Source organism: Acomys minous, assembly GCF_964271855.1.
Source record: "Acomys minous genome assembly, chromosome: 4".
Classification (NCBI taxonomy): domain Eukaryota; kingdom Metazoa; phylum Chordata; class Mammalia; order Rodentia; family Muridae; genus Acomys; species Acomys minous.
The window spans coordinates 71787595-71794140 of NC_140486.1; positions in this window are offsets into that span (position 1 = coordinate 71787595).

Genomic DNA, 6546 nt, shown 5'->3' on the forward strand with positions numbered 1-6546 from the left:
ATTAGCCTATGGGGGACATTCTCATTCGGAAATCACCATACCAACTTTGAGAATTTTGTCCTGTAGACCCACCAGAATCACGGAGCACACCAGTAGCTTTGTATGTTCAAATTCAACAATTCTTTTAGTAGTTCCCAGATAGTTGAAAAATCCAGTTCATTCCTCTATGAACTCTGTCTTTCTGGGCCACCATGTTTGCTTTGTTTCCTGTCTATGTGGCACTTTGTTCTTTCTTGATCTCTAGTTTGTGGATGCTCTAGAGTGCATTGTGTCTTCTCCCCCACATGCGAGTCTTTGTTAGGTGGTGCTTAACATGTAATGTTTAGCCCAGTGTTTCCTTTGGCATGTAAACTAAGCCTCACACTAGCATTTTTGTTTTCTTTTGGGTGTCTAATGGATATCTTAAATTTAGCGTCCTTAAATCTTGACTCCAAATTACACCATGCTCTTCCATATATCTGTAAAACGCACAAAGATGACAAAGGTGAAGAGGCTCGCATTAACTCAGCAAGCTAGGGTTGTCAGAAGAGGCATCACTCAAGAGGTCACATTTGAACAAAGTTAGGATGATGAAAAAGAATCTCCATAGGAGCCAGCTGGGTTTTAAGATGGGAAGAGAGGGAGGAAGAAGGATGGAGGGAGAGTGAGAGGGGGAGAGAGGGAGACTTAATAGTCATTATTTCTTCTCTTATCCCCATTCTAATATATCAACAAATTCTTTTGCTCCACACACAGAACAAATCTATACTCAAATCCATTTTAATTACTTGCAACCTCTGCTACCTTTTACATGCCATAGTTGCTTTTAAGCTGGGCCAGCACCACAGCTTCCCAATGGGTCCTTGGGATAGGAAGCTATTTTAGTTCCTGGTGCTTGAAGCAAAGGCTGGAGGACAGTGATGCTCACTCATACAGTACAGCTACTGTGTAAATGAGTGATCTGTTCTCAGTCATAGTGATATTTTAGTAGGATTTGATGCACCCCTTTGTTCAATGAATGCCCTTTAATAGTTTGAGCCACCATTAAACTTCAAATCTTTCTAACTTACACCCGTCTCTTCTCTGTTTATCATTTCAAATTTCTTCCCACCGCTCTTCTCCTAGTCTCACATCGCTTGTTTTCTTGATGCACCCCGAACGTGCCAGCTAGAGTCCTAGTTCATAGCCATATGTAGCTGTTCTTTCTGGCTGGGACACTGTTCCCCAGATTTGCATCTGTTTGGCTTCTTCTCAGTCTAGTTGTTGCTCTTGCTTTGATTTGGTGTGGGCTTTGAGGCCACGACCCCGCACATGGGTGATAAGCTGACTGGGGCTGCACCTCGCCCTCAGCTAGCTCTGAGCAGCCTTCCCCGACATCTTAGAGCGCCAGCCTCACTCTCTGTTCTCTTTCTTCTCTTCACCAGGATCTTTCCCTTACCACGCCATCACCACGAGGCATGTACTTATTAGCTGTCTTCACCATCTACTACATCTACTGGATGGTAAGCTCCATGAGACATGTACTGATGCAGCCGAGATGGATAAATTCTGTTGAATGAAAAGATACATCAGTCCATCAATATAACCTTGTTCTGCAGGGGAGGCCAGTGGGAACCAGAGAGATAAGTCTGCATTTTAATTTGGTTGCTGAGCTGGGACCCCAGTGTTGTCTGGAGGGGCCTCAATCAAGATTACATTTTACAATTCAGTACCCTAGAAGACTCCGTCCTCCCTCTTGCCTGCCTATTATAAATCCAGAGTTTATGGCTTTTTTTTTTTCCATGTGTTTAACAATGATGCAAGCTGGCTGGCACTTTCCAGGGTTTCCCAGAGGGAGATGAGGAGCAGAACACCTCTGCTAGGTTCTCCTTTGAAATGGAGATTTTGCAACACCAGTCACTGTGCCATTGTTGGACAACAATATGCGTCTCAGAGGCAGGGAGCAGTTCCCACACTCACTGCTGACCAGACGCCTGGCTGCTGAGCCCTGGTCTCCCCATTACTCCTGGGTTCCTTGTTTCTTTTTCCTCTCTCTTTGTTATGTCATCTATTCATGACCGGGGCAAGATGCCATGCTATTCTTTCTCAGTTCTGGATCAGTCTGTTATTAGCTATTCTCCCTGGGTCCCCTATTCATGGAAACCGAACCACCCCCAGTTGCAGTAGGTGAACTACGTGGAAAAGTTCAAGGCACCTTTTTCCTGCTTGGTTTGTGTGTTTCCTGTGATTCAGCAATCTTCAGAGGGAGCTCTTCATCATCTTAACCACGGCAACCTGTGTCTGTGGTCCAGCGGACCCTAGAGCTAAGACCAATCATCTTAACCATTTCAACTGTGTCTGTGGTCCGGCGAACACTAGAGCTAAGGCCAAGCAAGAGGAGTCGGCTACAGTAAACACAGCTTGTGGTGGGCTGCCTGACCAACCTGTGACGTGTTGTGTCCTCAAACGGAGCCTTTAGGACTAGGCTGTGAGGAGGCTAGTACATGCCACTCAGGTCACTTGGGGTTAAGCCTGAAGTCACTCTACTGCCTCTAAAACAGCTTTCGCTCTAAGAGGGTGAGAGGCAGCAGCCAACCTGACAGGAAGGTGGTGCTGGCGTTTGTGCTGTTAGCTGTTTTTAGAAGGGAGCTGAGTCTGGTCGGGATTCCTCTCTGCGTAACTTGAGCGTAGGATGGTAGGAAGCTGGGCTTTTCTTCCTGTGCTGGCTGACGCTGTGGCCTGGGAAGTGATACACTCCCGCTCAGCCCGGAAGTGGTACAGACAGTCCAAGCTTATTTGATTATGAGTTTCAGCTTTATGACAATGCAAACCAGTTCAGTAGAAACCATACTTCAGATTTTCAATTTTTCTTTTCTTTTTTTTTTTTTCACCGATCACTTGGGCATGCAGATATAGACAACTGATGTTGCACAGTGAACTGTGTTATTTAGTAGGTGACGTGTGTGAAATGAATCCTGTGTCTGCGTGTGTGCTGGTACACGTGTGGGTGGGCATCAGAAGACCACCTAAGATGTGCCTTTGTGAGTCACACCTACCCCTCCTCACTTTTTTTGAAACAGAGTTTCTCATTAACCTGGAGCTCAGCAGGTAGACTTTGCTGGTCGGCCTTTTCTGTCTCCCAGCTCTGGGATTACAGGCCTATGCCCCATGCTCCCCATTAACATTTGAAGCAGGTTCTGGGGATTGAATTTGTGTGCCTTGCAAGCACTTTATCAAACAAGCTATTTCCTACCCCAAATTAATTTTCTTTGTTGTTGTTTTTTTAAGACAGGTTTCTCTGTGTAGCCTTGGCTGTCCCGGACTCACTTTGTAGACCAGGCTGGCCTGGAACTCACAGTGATCCGCCTGCCTCTGCCCTCCCAAGTGCGCCAGTTTAAGATTTATTTATTTATGTATGTATGTATTTAAACAGTGCTCTGCCTGCATGTACACCTGCAGACCAGAAGAGGGCATTAGATCACATTATAGATGATTGTGAGCCACCATGTGGTTGTGGGAATTGAACTCAGGACCTTTAGAAGAGCAGCCAGTGCTCTTAACCTCTGAGCCATCTCTCCAGCCCTTATTATGCATATGCTTTCTCTATGCCAATGAAGAAAATGTGAAATGCTGAATCATCAGGTGAAGCTGAAATAGTGAAGAATTATATCCTAAATGTACAGATTAACTGTTTCCTACAACTTTTTTAGCTAATACATAACAATTGTGCATATTTGTAGGGTAACTTGTGATGTTTTGATAGGTCTAATGTTTTAATTCTAAGAATTTCTTTCTTCCTTCATGTTTTCTACCTCTTTATGATGAAAAAACATAAAAAATTCTGTCTGCTGGATTTTCAGGTAAAATCTATAGTGTATCAGATTAGGTATTTTCTTAGGTGAAGCGACACCGTGACCACGGCAACTCTAATAAAGGAAAACGGTGAACTGGGGCTGGCTCAGAATTTCAGAGGTTTAGTCCATTATGGTCCCGGCGGGAAGAAAGGAGGTAAGTCATTGGGTTTTATTTACTGACCCTCTTAATCTTTACAAATGGGAAAAATCAACCTAAAATATGCATGGCTAGAATGAAGAAGAAAAAAAGGAAGCATGGAGGAGGGGAGAAAAAAACAAGCCAGAATGGGAAAATGCTAGTCTGCAAGTTAGCAGTTTTCTTCTCAATTATTTATTTATTTATACAGTGCACATTAGATCACATTATATATGGTTGTGAGGCACCGTGTGGTTGCTGGGAATTGAACTCAGGACTTCTGGAAGGGCAGGCAGTGCTTCTTAACCACTGAGCCATCTCTCCAGCCCCAAGTTAGCAGTTTTCTAAATGCATCCAGTTCCAGCAACAGTGGCTCAGAGGACATGGAGAGATGGCTGGGGAGTGTGTGGTGCTCCTGGTCTGCCATAACTAGACTGCCCAATATTCCTGTTACAGGCCTTTGGTGGCTGCTGGAGTCTTTATACAACACTTCTAGACATGTGATAAAAGAGATAAAATACAGGTTTCCCAGGTAAAAGTTAATTTTAGGTAGCAACAAACTATAATTTTTTTAGTACTAGTATGTTAAAAATTATGTGTATGTTAATGCTAAAAAGTACTGTTTATTTGAAATTAAATATAACCAAACAACCTTTATTTACCTTTTTTGTTTTTGTTTGTTTTGTTTTGTTTTTTGAGACAGGGTTTCTTCACATAACTCTGGCTGTCCTAGAACTCACTCAGTAAACCGGGCTGGTCTCGAACTCACAGAGATCCACCTGCCTGTGGTTCCCAAGTGCTGGGATGAAAAGGATGCACCACCTCGCCTGGCTTTAAGCAACCCATATTTTTAATTGCTAAATGCAACAGCTTGACACTAGAAGGAAAGAGGAAGGTGCCAGTTTTGTCTCTGGCAATTGAATGCCTTAAAAACAAAACAAAACAAAACAAAACAAAACAAAACAAAACACCACTTCTACTTATATCTTACTGGTTGCTCCTAGCTGCAAGAGAATGAGTGAACGGACAAATATGAGACAATAGACACATGGTTAAGTCTCCATTTTCTTCTTTTTAAAAAAGACTTATTTACGTGTATGGATGTTTTGTCTACACCTATGTCTGCATACCAGAAAAGGGAATCACCTCATTGGACTACAGCTACAAGTGGTTGTGAGCCACCATGCCGATGCTGGGAATAGGACCCAGGTCTCCTCTGCAAGAGCAGCCAGCTCTCCAGTTCCACTAATCTTCATTTTCAGCCTGACTGGATGGAGCTATCTAGGAGACTGGTGGGGTATGTCTACGGATTTCCAGAAAGGGTCAACAGCAGGAGAAGGCATCTGCAATGCAGGTAGCGTCATCCCTTGGGCGTGGCTCTGGCATAATAAAAGGATGAAAAAGACAAAGCTGGCTGAAGACCAACTCTTCTTCCGGTTTTCGTTTCACGGGTGCCCCGAATGAAAGGCTCCGCTCTGTGCCACCTGTCCCACTGCGACGGGCCGAGTGGTCTGAAACTGTGAGCGCAAAGGAATCTCTGAACCAGGTGGCTTCTACCAGATTCTATGGTCAGAACAACTCTTACGTGAGAGGGCGGGGCTGCTTAGTGCCAAGGGCGGAGCTGTCTCCCTTGGAGATTTGTTCCAGAGCTTTTGTCAGAAGGATGAACGAAGAGATCATCTCACAAGACTTTAAGCATCTTCTCAAGCGGAGACAGGGTAGATTTTCCCTTCCACTGATCTACCTTCTCTACACTGGGAGCAGCTAGCTACAAAGCAGCTAATAACACTGTCCATGTTTCCGGAAGATTTTTCCCCCTACACTTCAGATTTTTTATATGTAACTAAAGCACATTAAGGATTTTTAAAAATGCCCCTACTTTTGGTGAACATTGAAATAGTTTGGGGGCTAATCTTGAGCTGTGTTATGCAATTTCATTGGCATCTTCTGAGAGAAAAAAGTAAGACATGAACAGTAACAGTAACTTTAGAATAGTTTACAATAAACTAATAATATGAGTTAAATTGAGCCTTCTAGTTTACCATTTTTCATGGTTTATTTTAGAATTTGTTAAATGTAAGAAAGATTTTCAGAAGTCAGATAGTAAATATCTCAATCTATAATAAATTTTTATCATGTAAGGTGAATCCTTGCAGAAACACAGTTGCAAAACAGATGCTCATTATTTGGTAATAATTATAAAAATGATGGGATGGAAGTTATTTTTTATTCCCTGATATTAGGTTATATTGGGTGAGATAGTCAATTGATAAGCAAACGGAAGACACATCTAAGAAGAGGTCCATCCTCGTGGGTTCCTAGGGCCTTTGAACAATTGATACCTGCATCATATTGCTGTGAGCATCCTAAATAGCTCCACTGGTTTTCTATCATAAGGATATGTCACTCTGTGTATTAGATCAAATGTATATTGGTAAAACACTACAAAGGCCTTCATTATTGCCAGATAGTAGCAACTCTTCCGTCTAAACCTGCCACCTGCCACCTGCCTCCCCCACTTACACACACACACACATACACACACACACACACACACACACATGCACGCACAAGTGTGCCTAGTCACACATACTCACA